General features: G+C 46.6%; 14 non-coding genes across 14 annotated transcripts; 4 read left to right on the forward strand and 10 right to left on the reverse strand.

Moving 5' to 3' along the window:
- Window positions 1-6,643: 6,643 nt before the first annotated feature.
- Window positions 6,644-6,716, reverse strand: trnam-cau (transfer RNA methionine (anticodon CAU)). Its single transcript has one exon. It is a non-coding gene; the product is annotated as a tRNA-Met (tRNA).
- A 590-nt stretch (window positions 6,717-7,306) lies between these two features.
- trnag-gcc (transfer RNA glycine (anticodon GCC)) lies at window positions 7,307-7,377 on the reverse strand. The gene has a single exon. It is a non-coding gene; the product is annotated as a tRNA-Gly (tRNA).
- A 122-nt stretch (window positions 7,378-7,499) lies between these two features.
- Window positions 7,500-7,571, forward strand: trnae-cuc (transfer RNA glutamic acid (anticodon CUC)). The gene has a single exon. It is a non-coding gene; the product is annotated as a tRNA-Glu (tRNA).
- Window positions 7,572-8,756: 1,185 nt separating this feature from the next.
- trnam-cau (transfer RNA methionine (anticodon CAU)) lies at window positions 8,757-8,829 on the reverse strand. Its single transcript has one exon. It is a non-coding gene; the product is annotated as a tRNA-Met (tRNA).
- A 590-nt stretch (window positions 8,830-9,419) lies between these two features.
- trnag-gcc (transfer RNA glycine (anticodon GCC)) lies at window positions 9,420-9,490 on the reverse strand. The gene has a single exon. It is a non-coding gene; the product is annotated as a tRNA-Gly (tRNA).
- A 122-nt stretch (window positions 9,491-9,612) lies between these two features.
- trnae-cuc (transfer RNA glutamic acid (anticodon CUC)) lies at window positions 9,613-9,684 on the forward strand. Its single transcript has one exon. It is a non-coding gene; the product is annotated as a tRNA-Glu (tRNA).
- Window positions 9,685-10,869: 1,185 nt separating this feature from the next.
- trnam-cau (transfer RNA methionine (anticodon CAU)) lies at window positions 10,870-10,942 on the reverse strand. Its single transcript has one exon. It is a non-coding gene; the product is annotated as a tRNA-Met (tRNA).
- A 590-nt stretch (window positions 10,943-11,532) lies between these two features.
- trnag-gcc (transfer RNA glycine (anticodon GCC)) lies at window positions 11,533-11,603 on the reverse strand. Its single transcript has one exon. It is a non-coding gene; the product is annotated as a tRNA-Gly (tRNA).
- Window positions 11,604-11,725: 122 nt separating this feature from the next.
- trnae-cuc (transfer RNA glutamic acid (anticodon CUC)) lies at window positions 11,726-11,797 on the forward strand. The gene has a single exon. It is a non-coding gene; the product is annotated as a tRNA-Glu (tRNA).
- Window positions 11,798-12,982: 1,185 nt separating this feature from the next.
- On the reverse strand, window positions 12,983-13,055 carry trnam-cau (transfer RNA methionine (anticodon CAU)). Its single transcript has one exon. It is a non-coding gene; the product is annotated as a tRNA-Met (tRNA).
- Window positions 13,056-13,645: 590 nt separating this feature from the next.
- On the reverse strand, window positions 13,646-13,716 carry trnag-gcc (transfer RNA glycine (anticodon GCC)). The gene has a single exon. It is a non-coding gene; the product is annotated as a tRNA-Gly (tRNA).
- Window positions 13,717-13,838: 122 nt separating this feature from the next.
- On the forward strand, window positions 13,839-13,910 carry trnae-cuc (transfer RNA glutamic acid (anticodon CUC)). The gene has a single exon. It is a non-coding gene; the product is annotated as a tRNA-Glu (tRNA).
- Window positions 13,911-15,095: 1,185 nt separating this feature from the next.
- trnam-cau (transfer RNA methionine (anticodon CAU)) lies at window positions 15,096-15,168 on the reverse strand. The gene has a single exon. It is a non-coding gene; the product is annotated as a tRNA-Met (tRNA).
- A 584-nt stretch (window positions 15,169-15,752) lies between these two features.
- trnag-gcc (transfer RNA glycine (anticodon GCC)) lies at window positions 15,753-15,823 on the reverse strand. Its single transcript has one exon. It is a non-coding gene; the product is annotated as a tRNA-Gly (tRNA).
- Between the last annotated feature and the right edge of the window lie 61 nt (window positions 15,824-15,884).

Here is a 15,884-nt window from a genome sequence, read left to right on the forward strand (position 1 = left end):
CTGTGTGCCAAGTTTCATCCAGATTTACTGTAAAATTCCTCAGAAATTAAAGGACATTTTTATTCCACGCAATACAGCCAATACAATAGAATTATGTCAATTTTCAAAAATTCATTAAAAATCATCCTGAGTAGTTGAGGTCCAACTTTCAACACATCCCTCCTCTGGGACACCTACTCTACCTGTGTGCCAAGTTTCAGCCAGATTCACTGTACAATTCCTCAGAAATTAATGGAAACTCCTATTCAATCCAATACAGTCAATACACTACAATTATGTCAATTTTCAAAAATTCATTAAAAATCAACCATAGTAGTTGAGGTCCAACTTTCAGCACATTCCTTCTCTGGGACACCTACTGTACCTGTGTGCCAAGTTTCATCCAGATTTACTGTAAAATTCCTCAGAAATTGATGGAAACTTCTATTCAATCCAATACAGTCAATACACTACAATTATGTCAATTTTCAAAAATTCATTAAAAATCATCCTAAGTAGTTGAGGTACAACTTTCAACACATTCCTCCTCAGGGACACCTACTGTACCTGTGTGCCAAGTTTCAGCCAGATTTACTGTAAAATTCCTCAGAAATTAAAGGACATTTTTATTCCACGCAATACAGCCAATACAATAGAATTATGTCAATTTTCAAAAATTCATTAAAAATCATCCTGAGTAGTTGAGGTACAACTTTCAACACATTCCTCCTCAGGGACACCTACTGTACCTGTGTGCCAAGTTTCAGCCAGATTTACTGTAAAATTCCTCAGAAATTAAAGGACATTTTTATTCCACGCAATACAGCCAATACAATAGAATTATGTCAATTTTCAGAAATTCATTAAAAATCATCCTGAGTAGTTGAGGCCCAACTTTCAACACATTCCTCCTCTGGGACACCTACTCTACCTGTGTGCCAAGTTTCATCCAGATTTACTGGAAAATTCCAAAAAAAATTAAAGGACATTTAAATGAAATTCAATACAGCCAATACACTACAATTATGGAAATTACAAAAATTCATTAAAAATCATCCATAATAGTTGATGTCCAACTTTCAACACTTTCTTACTCTGGGCGTCCTACCGTACCTCTGGGCCAAGTTACATCTCAATTCACTGTAATCTTTATCAAAAATTGAAAGAACAATTATATGTCAATGCTGGATGTGTGTCCTTTCAAAGTGACACTAAATAACAGAACTCAGGCACATCAGGGAATAATCCAAAAGGCGGATTTATTAAACAAAAACAACATACAAAATATCTCTAACCCATACTACATAACCTAAAAAGAAACAAAGGGACACTTAGAAGCACAAGCAAACAATACTGAAAGGGCAAGAGACACAGTCCAAACATAATCCACAACTAAAACGCCAAAAGAACAAGTCATCCCACATAGCAGACGGGTCTTGCCTGGATCTGGTGTCAAGCCGGCACTGCTGGCTGACTTCTGGCATGGTAAGATGGCACTGTTTATGTGATGGCATGCCACATTTGGCCTGATTGGGTGAATGTGACATGTTGTATAGAGCACTTTGAGTAATATGGGTAAGTAAAAAAGCGCTGTATAAGAATCAGTCCATTCACTGTCTGAACAGTTTCGTCATGTTACTTTTGCACTATTATGTTCAAGCACATGTTGTTATTACATGGCTTACATGGCTAAGGTACACATTAGGCTGACATCTGGGGCCAGAGCTGAAACTGTTCTGGGCCAGCACAGGGCCAGCAGTGTGTCTGCAACTGGCCTTGTGCTGGCTCATGTGTGGGCCACCTCTGGTAAACCAGATCTGGGCCACCATAGGGCCGTCATTCTTTGCGGTACGCAGGCCATGTGTAAGCACATTGTGTGGGACAGATCCAGGCCATACCAATTTTGCTATGTGGGAGGAATTATGTAAAAATAGAAACATCATAAAAATGAAAATGAACATAAAGTAAAATGTACTGAAAAGAACATCAGTATGGCCATCATTATTTGCTTGGAAAGTCTAAAGTTCCATGGCTTTGAACAACCAGAGAACGCAATGCCCAGCTTAGAGTGACTAAAAGTAACTTCTTTTAACATTCTGTCATTCTGCTTCTATATCAAAAATCCACTAAAAATAGTCATTTGAAAAAAAATATTCGCCACTTTTCATCAGTTTGGGTTCCTCTGTTTATAGCAATTTTTAGAAAAGAACCCAATACCTTTGTCACTATACAGTTGTACAGTGAGATACAGAGCATCTCCTACTCATTGCAAACATGCTGGGAGGGTGGCTCTATCCGCCTTAGTGCAGCTGCTGTACCATACTGTGATGCAGTAAGTTAGTAGGCTCTCAATGGGCGAGTGGTGGAAGGGTGAGCTGTAGTCCACAAAGAGCATTCTGGCGTTGCTCTGCCGCTGTTCTAGGTGACTCAGCACCGAGTGGAGGGTGATGGCATCTTCTGTGAATCTGTTTGCACGGTATGCAAACTGGTGGGGGTCGAATTCTGGGGGGAGGTAATCCTTGGTGTGCTGAAGGACTAGTCTCTCAAAGCATTTCATGATTACCGGTGTGAGGGCCACAGGGCAATAATAGTTCAGGCTGGTGATGGGAGACTTCTTTGGCACTGGGATGATTGTGGCTGATTTTAGACAGGATGGGATGGCTGCTTCATCCAGTGAGAGGTTGAAGATTCTGGTGGAGATGAGGGTGAGCTGGTGGGCACATGGTCTTAGCACTTTACCACGTATTCCGTCTGGACCGGCCGCCTTCATGGGGTTCACTGCTAGGAAAACACATCTGACATCGTGCTCCGTTACAGTGAATGGAGCGGTGCAGGAACCAGGTGAGGATGAGGATGGGAGCAGGGCTGAGGCAGATGAAGGGCGAAGAAGCTGTTTATTTCCTCTGCTAGCTGCACACTCAGGTTTTCTGTTTTCACAGTTCTGCCTCTGTGGTTTATGATGTCTATTATTCCATGCCACACCTCTCGTGTGTTGTTGCTGGACAGGTGGGACCCCTTTTCAGGTCAGCTCGAGCAGACCTGTACAGAGCTCTGTCAACAGACCTACAGGGAGTGCAGAATTATTAGGCAAGTTGTATTTTTGAGGAATAATTTTATTATTGAACAACAACCATGTTCTCAATGAACCCAAACAACTCATTAATATCAAAGCTGAATGTTTTTGGAAGTAGTTTTTAGTTTTAGCTATTTTAGGGGGATATCTGTGTGTGCAGGTGACTATTACTGTGCATAATTATTAGGCAACTTAACAAAAAACAAATATATACCCATTTCAATTATTTATTTTTACCAGTGAAACCAATATAACATCTCCACATTCACAAATATACATTTCTGACATTCAAAAACAAAAACAAATCAGCGACCAATATAGCCACCTTTCTTTGCAAGGACACTCAAAAGCCTGCCATCCATGGATTCTGTCAGTGTTTTGATCTGTTCACCATCAACATTGCGTGCAGCAGCAACCACAGCCTCCCAGACACTGTTCAGAGAGGTGTACTGTTTTCCCTCCTTGTAAATCTCACATTTGATGATGGACCACAGGTTCTCAATGGGGTTCAGATCAGGTGAACAAGGAGGCCATGTCATTAGTTTTTCTTCTTTTATACCCTTTCTTGCCAGCCACGCTGTGGAGTACTTGGACGCGTGTGATGGAGCATTGTCCTGCATGAAAATCATGTTTTTCTTGAAGGATGCAGACTTCTTCCTGTACCACTGCTTGAAGAAGGTGTCTTCCAGGAACTGGCAGTAGGACTGGGAGTTGAGCTTGACTCCATCCTCAACCCGAAAAGGCCCCACAAGCTCATCTTTGATGATACCAGCCCAAACCAGTACTCCACCTCCACCTTGCTGGCGTCTGAGTCGGACTGGAGCTCTCTGCCCTTTACCAATCCAGCCACGGGCCAATCCATCTGGCCCATCAAGACTCACTCTCATTTCATCAGTCCATAAAACCTTAGAAAAACCAGTCTTGAGATATTTCTTGGCCCAGTCTTGACGTTTCAGCTTGTGTGTCTTGTTCAGTGGTGGTCGTCTTTCAGCCTTTCTTACGTTGGCCATGTCTCTGAGTATTGCACACCTTGTGCTCTTGGGCACTCCAGTGATGTTGCAGCTCTGAAATATGGCCAAACTGGTGGCAAGTGGCATCTTGGCAGCTGCACGCTTGACTTTTCTCAGTTCATGGGCAGTTATTTTGCGCCTTGGTTTTTCCACACGCTTCTTGCGACCCTGTTGACTATTTTGAATGAAACGCTTGATTGTTCGATGATCATGCTTCAGAAGCTTTGCAATTTTGAGAAAGCTGCATCCCTCTGCAAGATATCTCACTATTTTTGACTTTTCTGAGCCTGTCAAGTCCTTCTTTTGACCCATTTTGCCAAAGGAAAGGAAGTTGCCTAATAATTATGCACACCTGATATAGGGTGTTGATGTCATTAGACCACACCCCTTCTCATTACAGAGATGCACATCACCTAATATGCTTAATTGGTAGTAGGCTTTCGAGCCTTTACAGCTTGGAGTAAGACAACATGCATGAAGAGGATGATGTGGACAAAATACTCATTTGCCTAATAATTCTGCACTCCCTGTAAAGTCAGCATTGTGGGGTTTGAGGAGTGTGCAGATGTCGCTGGTCATCCAGGGTTTTTGGTTTGGGAAAACCCGAATGCTTTTGTCCACAGTCACATTTGCAATACAGAACTTGATATAGTCCAGTACTGATCCTGTGAAAGTTTCTAATGCAATATATTATACTTTACCAATGTAACGCTGCATGCCAAATCAATTTTGAAAATATCTGTGAATTTTGTATTGAAAAATGCAGGTATCTTTCAGATTTATTTTTATGTTATCAAAAATGTATTAAAAGTATAAGCATGAAAAATTACAAGAGTGCAATAAAAAATATAACCAAACAAGCTTAATTTACAGTTTGAAATACAGAAGATAATGAAAATATATAAATAACTACCTATTAATCCCCATATCCAAGTATCAAGATGTGTAAAAACAAATTACATTCTTTCCTCAGTTTCTATTAATAAGACTTAAATTTACATGAAATTATTCAAAATTATATACATTATTCATATATACAACACTAGTAGGTTTTAGATGAAGTGTCTTGCCCAAGGACACAACGACCGAGACTGTGGGAGCCGGGGCTCAAACCGGCAACCTTCCAATTACAAGACGAACTGCCAACTCTCACTATGCAATGTACTGTTTAAAAGAAAAACTTTTTTTTGCCTTGACAACATACATTCATCTTCATTTCAAAAAAGTAGTTATTTTTCACACAGAGAGCAATACCATTCTCCAGCCTCTGCTGTCCAAAACTACTCTGTATTCATCTGGAGGCACTGTGTGTGAAACCACTTTAAATAGCTCTCATGCAGGAACAAAGCAATTGTATAAAATGAAGTCAGGGATTGGAGCTATAAATAGATTAATATAGATATATGAAAATAAACTTATATATAGACATAGGAGCACAAGTTTTAACATTAATGTTTCTGGGATATAATAAACAATATAAGCATACAGGTGTCTAAGCAAACATTGTGGCATACAAAGTGAGAGTGCAGTGAGTCATGTTTATTCCTGTTCAATATGTGTCTGACACAAGTGGATGAATTAAAAAGTCTGACAGCAGCAGCAACAACAGGCAATGCCTTCCTAATGACTTTCTATCTGTTTACATCTTTTTCTTTAATGCCTGTATCCCAGCTTGAAGAGTCTTGAACCCTTTTTCTAGTCAGTGGGTGTGTGGACAAACAACTCTGGCTTGTCACCCAGTTGGATTTCCTGGTATTTGTAAGATGGCACTATCTACAAATCAGGACACATTAACTATGATATTAAAAAATGACATGATGACATAGTTCTTGGTCAGTTTACCAAGCATTTCTCAGTTTTGTTCTTTATAGTTCTGTTCATCATATCATTGCTTGTGAGTCCTGGATTATTTGATGATATGTTTACATTATGTATTCTTTTGTTTTCAGTTCCATATTTATTTTAAGTGTGGTTCTTCTTCAGCGTTCCACAAGTGGATGGAACACTTGTGAAAACACTCTAGTGTTAAAGCCAGTCTTGTCTTCATGTCTGTTTATGCTTTTGTCTGTGTCAAGCTCGTGTGTCTTAGTCTGTGTTTTAGTTTGGTGGCCTCTTGTCTCTTTCTTGTGTTGAGTCTTACTTCCACTGTCTTCTTATTCCCTAACCCTAACCCATCCATAGGGGAGGATCGCCTGCCACGTGTGAGTCCAATGCAAAGACATTCCTAACCCTACCTGGACAAAGTGTCCTAGAAGAAATAACAGGTAGGAGTCATTTGGGAGCCAACGTGTGGTGCCCCGCAATTCTGACCTGAGAAAAGAAAGAGGAATTGTGGTGAAAGTTGGATGAAGTGGCACACATCCATAGGGGAGGATCGCCTGCCACGTGTGAGTCTTGATATCAAACAGATGGGAAGGCTTTCCACGGTCAATGGCAGAATGATTTGGATTGATCCCTGTTCTAGATCTCGCATCGGAGGAGGCTGAAAATCCACTACAAAGGAGTGGTTCTAAGGCTCCAGCGTCCTCGAAATGGGTAGAAGAGGTACAAAATGGATGGACCAACTCTGTACCAAAACACCTGCCTCGTGTGAGGCTCGAACTCACGACCTTCAGATTATGAGACTGACGCGCTGCCTACTGCGCCAACGAGGCTGACAGGGAACCTGAAAATGGACGATTTCTCGAAGCTGCACAGAAATGAAATTCAGCTTGGACAAACAAAGGTGAGTCCCCAGGTATTTAAGCCCTGAACGGGTTTTGGAGGTGAAGAGTGCCACAGGAGATCCTAAAAACGGTGTTTTGACCCAGCTCCGGCTTACCTGAAAGGGACAAGCGGTAGACAATGGATGGGTTGCCTTTGCCACGTACTGTGTATCAAGCGAGGCTCAAGACACCATCTTCCCCCAAAACGGACCATTCTTCTTTTGTCTCGTAGTGCCGTCTTAAGTTAAATTCCTTAATTACAGCCACATTAGCTCCACTAATAAGACACACGGGTTTACCAGCAATGTCTGTAAACATATATTCAGTCACCCACTGGCGCTGGCAGGCGACAATTCTAAGTCTGCCAATTGTCCCGCCACTGTCCAAAGTCTCCTCTCAACAACATCTTGACTTAATGCAGATACGATGTCCAACCCAAGTTTGGTTTGCACAGGCTTCTTGTTCCAAATCCTGATGCCGTCTGGCCGTGACCGAGAACAAACTTAATGCCCCCCAAGACCCCACGCATAAAGGAACCGTGCATTGGCCGGGAATCGAACACGGGTCTCCCGCGTGGCAGGCGAGAATTCTACCACTGAACCACCAATGCTCACACACGTGGCAGTTTTCTCAACGAATTAGCGCCATTGCCCAAGCGCTCCTCTCGAGGCGCAGCGGAAAATGTAGCCCGATACACCCACGCGTCACTCATCAAGACACCTCTGTGGCAGCTCCCTGATGGTCTAGTGGTCAGGATTCGGCGCTCTCACCGCCGCGGCCCGGGTTCGATTCCCGGTCAGGGAAACTGTGTTTTGCCCCACCTCCGCCTTACCCGAAAGGGACAAGCGGTAGACAATGGATGGGTTGCCTTTGCCACGTACTGTGTATCAAGAGAGCCTCAAGGCACCATCTCCCCCCAAAACGGACCATTCCTTGAAGCCGTCAACAAATGAAGCAGAGTTGCCAGTTCTTCAAGCCCAGGATGAGCTGCCGTCTTGGAGGTGAAGGGTGTGACAGGACATCCAAAAAATGTGTGGCCGAACTGCGCATCAAAACATGCCTCCCGTGAGGATAGAGCTCAACACCGCCAGTTTTCGAGACTTGCGCATGGCAGGCGACAATTCTACCGCTGAGCTAACAACCCTTGCATGTCCGCCAATTGTCCCGCTGAATTCGCGCTACTGTCCAAACTCTCCTCTCCAGACGCTTAAAATGGATGCACAAACTCTGCCACGTACTGCGCATCAAAGCACATCGCTTGCGTGAGGCTACAAGTCACTACCTTCTGATTTCGTGATTCACATGTGGCAGGCGACAGTTCTAACGCTCAGCCACCAGCCCTTACAAGTCTGCCAATTGTCTCGTCGAATTCGCGCCACTCTCCAAAGTCTACTCTCAACAACATCTTGACTTAATGCAGATACGATGTCCAACCCAAGTTTGGTTTGCATAGACTTCTTGTTCCAACTTAACAGTCAGGCAAGAATGACTTCAAATTATCCCTCTCCATGGACCCTGTTGGCAAAGGAACTCCAGGCAACCTCCAGAGACTCAGCTCGGGAGCTGCTGATAACCAATTATCAGCCCTTGTTCATCCGCTTCCAATGCAAAGACATTCCTAACCCTACCTGGACAAAGTGTCCTAGAAGAAATAACAGGTAGGAGTCATTTGGGAGCCAACGTGTGGTGCCCCGCAATTCTGACCTGAGAAAAGAAAGAGGAATTGTGGTGAAAGTTGGATGAAGTGGTTTCAGAGGGCCGGCACACATCCATAGGGGAGGATCGCCTGCCACGTGTGAGTCTTGAAATCAAACAGATGGGAAGGCTTTCCACGGTCAATGGCAGAATGATTTGGATTGATCCCTGTTCTAGATCTCGCATCGGACGAGGCTGAAAATCCACTACAAAGGAGTGGTTCTAAGGCTCCAGCGTCCTCGAAATGGGTAGAAGAGGTACAAAATGGATGGACCAACTCTGTACCAAAACACCTGCCTCGTGTGAGGCTCGAACTCACGACCTTCAGATTATGAGACTGACGCGCTGCCTACTGCGCCAACGAGGCTGACAGGGAACCTGAAAATGGACGATTTCTCGCAGCTGCACAGAAATGAAATTCAGCTTGGACAAACAAAGGTGAGTCCCCAGGTATTTAAGCCCTGAACGGGTTTTGGAGGTGAAGAGTGTCACAGGAGATCCTAAAAACGGTGTTTTGACCCAGCTCCGGCTTACCTGAAAGGGACAAGCGGTAGACAATGGATGGGTTGCCTTTGCCACGTACTGTGTATCAAGCGAGGCTCAAGACACCATCTTCCCCCAAAACGGACCATTCTTCTTTTGTCTCGTAGTGCCGTCTTAAGTTAAATTCCTTAATTACAGCCACATTAGCTCCACTAATAAGACACACGGGTTTACCAGCAATGCCTGTAAACATATATTCAGTCACCCACTGGCGCTGGCAGGCGACAATTCTAAGTCTGCCAATTGTCCCGCCACTGTCCAAAGTCTCCTCTCAACAACATCTTGACTTAATGCAGATACGATGTCCAACCCAAGTTTGGTTTGCACAGGCTTCTTGTTCCAAATCCTGATGCCGTCTGGCCGTGACCGAGAACAAACTTAATGTCCCCCAAGACCCCACGCATAAAGGAACCGTGAATTGGCCGGGAATCGAACCCGGGTCTCCCGCGTGGCAGGCGAGAATTCTACCACTGAACCACCAATGCTCACACACGTGGCAGTTTTCTCAACGAATTCGCGCCATTGCCCAAGCGCTCCTCTCGAGGCGCAGCGGAAAATGTAGCCCGATACACCCACGCGTCACTCATCAAGACACCTCTGTGGCAGCTCCCTGATGGTCTAGTGGTCAGGATTCGGCGCTCTCACCGCCGCGGCCCGGGTTCGATTCCCGGTCAGGGAAACTGTGTTTTGCCCCACCTCCGCCTTACCCGAAAGGGACAAGCGGTAGACAATGGATGGGTTGCCTTTGCCACGTACTGTGTATCAAGAGAGCCTCAAGGTACCATCTCCCCCCAAAACGGACCATTCCTTGAAGCCGTCAACAAATGAAGCAGAGTTGCCAGTTCTTCAAGCCCAGGATGAGCTGCCGTCTTGGAGGTGAAGGGTGTGACAGGACATCCAAAAAATGTGTGGCCGAACTGCGCATCAAAACATGCCTCCCGTGAGGATAGAGCTCAACACCGCCAGTTTTCGAGACTTGCGCATGGCAGGCGACAATTCTACCGCTGAGCTAACAACCCTTGCATGTCCGCCAATTGTCCCGCTGAATTCGCGCTACTGTCCAAACTCTCCTCTCCAGACGCTTAAAATGGATGCACAAACTCTGCCACGTACTGCGCATCAAAGCACATCGCTTGCGTGAGGCTACAAGTCACTACCTTCTGATTTCGTGATTCACATGTGGCAGGCGACAGTTCTAACGCTCAGCCACCAGCCCTTACAAGTCTGCCAATTGTCTCGTCGAATTCGCGCCACTCTCCAAAGTCTACTCTCAACAACATCTTGACTTAATGCAGATACGATGTCCAACCCAAGTTTGGTTTGCATAGACTTCTTGTTCCAACTTAACAGTCAGGCAAGAATGACTTCAAATTATCCCTCTCCATGGACCCTGTTGGCAAAGGAACTCCAGGCAACCTCCAGAGACTCAGCTCGGGAGCTGCTGATAACCAATTATCAGCCCTTGTTCATCCGCTTCCAATGCAAAGACATTCCTAACCCTACCTGGACAAAGTGTCCTAGAAGAAATAACAGGTAGGAGTCATTTGGGAGCCAACGTGTGGTGCCCCGCAATTCTGACCTGAGAAAAGAAAGAGGAATTGTGGTGAAAGTTGGATGAAGTGGTTTCAGAGGGCCGGCACACATCCATAGGGGAGGATCGCCTGCCACGTGTGAGTCTTGAAATCAAACAGATGGGAAGGCTTTCCACGGTCAATGGCAGAATGATTTGGATTGATCCCTGTTCTAGATCTCGCATCGGACGAGGCTGAAAATCCACTACAAAGGAGTGGTTCTAAGGCTCCAGCGTCCTCGAAATGGGTAGAAGAGGTACAAAATGGATGGACCAACTCTGTACCAAAACACCTGCCTCGTGTGAGGCTCGAACTCACGACCTTCAGATTATGAGACTGACGCGCTGCCTACTGCGCCAACGAGGCTGACAGGGAACCTGAAAATGGACGATTTCTCGCAGCTGCACAGAAATGAAATTCAGCTTGGACAAACAAAGGTGAGTCCCCAGGTATTTAAGCCCTGAACGGGTTTTGGAGGTGAAGAGTGTCACAGGAGATCCTAAAAACGGTGTTTTGACCCAGCACCGGCTTACCTGAAAGGGACAAGCGGTAGACAATGGATGGGTTGCCTTTGCCACGTACTGTGTATCAAGCGAGGCTCAAGACACCATCTTCCCCCAAAACGGACCATTCTTCTTTTGTCTCGTAGTGCCGTCTTAAGTTAAATTCCTTAATTACAGCCACATTAGCTCCACTAATAAGACACACGGGTTTACCAGCAATGCCTGTAAACATATATTCAGTCACCCACTGGCGCTGGCAGGCGACAATTCTAAGTCTGCCAATTGTCCCGCCACTGTCCAAAGTCTCCTCTCAACAACATCTTGACTTAATGCAGATACGATGTCCAACCCAAGTTTGGTTTGCACAGGCTTCTTGTTCCAAATCTTGATGCCGTCTGGCCGTGACCGAGAACAAACTTAATGTCCCCCAAGACCCCACGCATAAAGGAACCGTGAATTGGCCGGGAATCGAACCCGGGTCTCCCGCGTGGCAGGCGAGAATTCTACCACTGAACCACCAATGCTCACACACGTGGCAGTTTTCTCAACGAATTCGCGCCATTGCCCAAGCGCTCCTCTCGAGGCGCAGCGGAAAATGTAGCCCGATACACCCACGCGTCACTCATCAAGACACCTCTGTGGCAGCTCCCTGATGGTCTAGTGGTCAGGATTCGGCGCTCTCACCGCCGCGGCCCGGGTTCGATTCCCGGTCAGGGAAACTGTGTTTTGCCCCACCTCCGCCTTACCCGAAAGGGACAAGCGGTAGACAATGGATGGGTTGCCTTTGCCACGTACTGTGTATCAAGAGAGCCTCAAGGTACCATCTCCCCCCAAAACGGACCATTCCTTGAAGCCGTCAACAAATGAAGCAGAGTTGCCAGTTCTTCAAGCCCAGGATGAGCTGCCGTCTTGGAGGTGAAGGGTGTGACAGGACATCCAAAAAATGTGTGGCCGAACTGCGCATCAAAACATGCCTCCCGTGAGGATAGAGCTCAACACCGCCAGTTTTCGAGACTTGCGCATGGCAGGCGACAATTCTACCGCTGAGCTAACAACCCTTGCATGTCCGCCAATTGTCCCGCTGAATTCGCGCTACTGTCCAAACTCTCCTCTCCAGACGCTTAAAATGGATGCACAAACTCTGCCACGTACTGCGCATCAAAGCACATCGCTTGCGTGAGGCTACAAGTCACTACCTTCTGATTTCGTGATTCACATGTGGCAGGCGACAGTTCTAACGCTCAGCCACCAGCCCTTACAAGTCTGCCAATTGTCTCGTCGAATTCGCGCCACTCTCCAAAGTCTACTCTCAACAACATCTTGACTTAATGCAGATACGATGTCCAACCCAAGTTTGGTTTGCATAGACTTCTTGTTCCAACTTAACAGTCAGGCAAGAATGACTTCAAATTATCCCTCTCCATGGACCCTGTTGGCAAAGGAACTCCAGGCAACCTCCAGAGACTCAGCTCGGGAGCTGCTGATAACCAATTATCAGCCCTTGTTCATCCGCTTCCAATGCAAAGACATTCCTAACCCTACCTGGACAAAGTGTCCTAGAAGAAATAACAGGTAGGAGTCATTTGGGAGCCAACGTGTGGTGCCCCGCAATTCTGACCTGAGAAAAGAAAGAGGAATTGTGGTGAAAGTTGGATGAAGTGGTTTCAGAGGGCCGGCACACATCCATAGGGGAGGATCGCCTGCCACGTGTGAGTCTTGAAATCAAACAGATGGGAAGGCTTTCCACGGTCAATGGCAGAATGATTTGGATTGATCCCTGTTCTAGATCTCGCATCGGACGAGGCTGAAAATCCACTACAAAGGAGTGGTTCTAAGGCTCCAGCGTCCTCGAAATGGGTAGAAGAGGTACAAAATGGATGGACCAACTCTGTACCAAAACACCTGCCTCGTGTGAGGCTCGAACTCACGACCTTCAGATTATGAGACTGACGCGCTGCCTACTGCGCCAACGAGGCTGACAGGGAACCTGAAAATGGACGATTTCTCGCAGCTGCACAGAAATGAAATTCAGCTTGGACAAACAAAGGTGAGTCCCCAGGTATTTAAGCCCTGAACGGGTTTTGGAGGTGAAGAGTGTCACAGGAGATCCTAAAAACGGTGTTTTGACCCAGCTCCGGCTTACCTGAAAGGGACAAGCGGTAGACAATGGATGGGTTGCCTTTGCCACGTACTGTGTATCAAGCGAGGCTCAAGACACCATCTTCCCCCAAAACGGACCATTCTTCTTTTGTCTCGTAGTGCCGTCTTAAGTTAAATTCCTTAATTACAGCCACATTAGCTCCACTAATAAGACACACGGGTTTACCAGCAATGCCTGTAAACATATATTCAGTCACCCACTGGCGCTGGCAGGCGACAATTCTAAGTCTGCCAATTGTCCCGCCACTGTCCAAAGTCTCCTCTCAACAACATCTTGACTTAATGCAGATACGATGTCCAACCCAAGTTTGGTTTGCACAGGCTTCTTGTTCCAAATCTTGATGCCGTCTGGCCGTGACCGAGAACAAACTTAATGTCCCCCAAGACCCCACGCATAAAGGAACCGTGAATTGGCCGGGAATCGAACCCGGGTCTCCCGCGTGGCAGGCGAGAATTCTACCACTGAACCACCAATGCTCACACACGTGGCAGTTTTCTCAACGAATTCGCGCCATTGCCCAAGCGCTCCTCTCGAGGCGCAGCGGAAAATGTAGCCCGATACACCCACGCGTCACTCATCAAGACACCTCTGTGGCAGCTCCCTGATGGTCTAGTGGTCAGGATTCGGCGCTCTCACCGCCGCGGCCCGGGTTCGATTCCCGGTCAGGGAAACTGTGTTTTGCCCCACCTCCGCCTTACCCGAAAGGGACAAGCGGTAGACAATGGATGGGTTGCCTTTGCCACGTACTGTGTATCAAGAGAGCCTCAAGGTACCATCTCCCCCCAAAACGGACCATTCCTTGAAGCCGTCAACAAATGAAGCAGAGTTGCCAGTTCTTCAAGCCCAGGATGAGCTGCCGTCTTGGAGGTGAAGGGTGTGACAGGACATCCAAAAAATGTGTGGCCGAACTGCGCATCAAAACATGCCTCCCGTGAGGATAGAGCTCAACACCGCCAGTTTTCGAGACTTGCGCATGGCAGGCGACAATTCTACCGCTGAGCTAACAACCCTTGCATGTCCGCCAATTGTCCCGCTGAATTCGCGCTACTGTCCAAACTCTCCTCTCCAGACGCTTAAAATGGATGCACAAACTCTGCCACGTACTGCGCATCAAAGCACATCGCTTGCGTGAGGCTACAAGTCACTACCTTCTGATTTCGTGATTCACATGTGGCAGGCGACAGTTCTAACGCTCAGCCACCAGCCCTTACAAGTCTGCCAATTGTCTCGTCGAATTCGCGCCACTCTCCAAAGTCTACTCTCAACAACATCTTGACTTAATGCAGATACGATGTCCAACCCAAGTTTGGTTTGCATAGACTTCTTGTTCCAACTTAACAGTCAGGCAAGAATGACTTCAAATTATCCCTCTCCATGGACCCTGTTGGCAAAGGAACTCCAGGCAACCTCCAGAGACTCAGCTCGGGAGCTGCTGATAACCAATTATCAGCCCTTGTTCATCCGCTTCCAATGCAAAGACATTCCTAACCCTACCTGGACAAAGTGTCCTAGAAGAAATAACAGGTAGGAGTCATTTGGGAGCCAACGTGTGGTGCCCCGCAATTCTGACCTGAGAAAAGAAAGAGGAATTGTGGTGAAAGTTGGATGAAGTGGTTTCAGAGGGCCGGCACACATCCATAGGGGAGGATCGCCTGCCACGTGTGAGTCTTGAAATCAAACAGATGGGAAGGCTTTCCACGGTCAATGGCAGAATGATTTGGATTGATCCCTGTTCTAGATCTCGCATCGGACGAGGCTGAAAATCCACTACAAAGGAGTGGTTCTAAGGCTCCAGCGTCCTCGAAATGGGTAGAAGAGGTACAAAATGGATGGACCAACTCTGTACCAAAACACCTGCCTCGTGTGAGGCTCGAACTCACGACCTTCAGATTATGAGACTGACGCGCTGCCTACTGCGCCAACGAGGCTGACAGGGAACCTGAAAATGGACGATTTCTCGCAGCTGCACAGAAATGAAATTCAGCTTGGACAAACAAAGGTGAGTCCCCAGGTATTTAAGCCCTGAACGGGTTTTGGAGGTGAAGAGTGTCACAGGAGATCCTAAAAACGGTGTTTTGACCCAGCTCCGGCTTACCTGAAAGGGACAAGCGGTAGACAATGGATGGGTTGCCTTTGCCACGTACTGTGTATCAAGCGAGGCTCAAGACACCATCTTCCCCCAAAACGGACCATTCTTCTTTTGTCTCGTAGTGCCGTCTTAAGTTAAATTCCTTAATTACAGCCACATTAGCTCCACTAATAAGACACACGGGTTTACCAGCAATGCCTGTAAACATATATTCAGTCACCCACTGGCGCTGGCAGGCGACAATTCTAAGTCTGCCAATTGTCCCGCCACTGTCCAAAGTCTCCTCTCAACAACATCTTGACTTAATGCAGATACGATGTCCAACCCAAGTTTGGTTTGCACAGGCTTCTTGTTCCAAATCTTGATGCCGTCTGGCCGTGACCAAACTTAATGCCCCCCAAGACCCCACGCATAAAGGAACCGTGCATTGGCCGGGAATCGAACCCGGGTCTCCCGCGTGGCAGGCGAGAATTCTACCACTGAACCACCAATGCTCACACACGTGGCAGTTTTCTCAACGAATTCGCGCCATTGCCCAAGCGCTCCTCTCGAGGC

This window comes from Copadichromis virginalis, linkage group LG23, assembly GCF_057382275.1.
Source record: "Copadichromis virginalis isolate Kocher_CV1m ecotype Utaka linkage group LG23, C_Virginalis_male_GT1.1, whole genome shotgun sequence".
NCBI classification, from domain to species: domain Eukaryota; kingdom Metazoa; phylum Chordata; class Actinopteri; order Cichliformes; family Cichlidae; genus Copadichromis; species Copadichromis virginalis.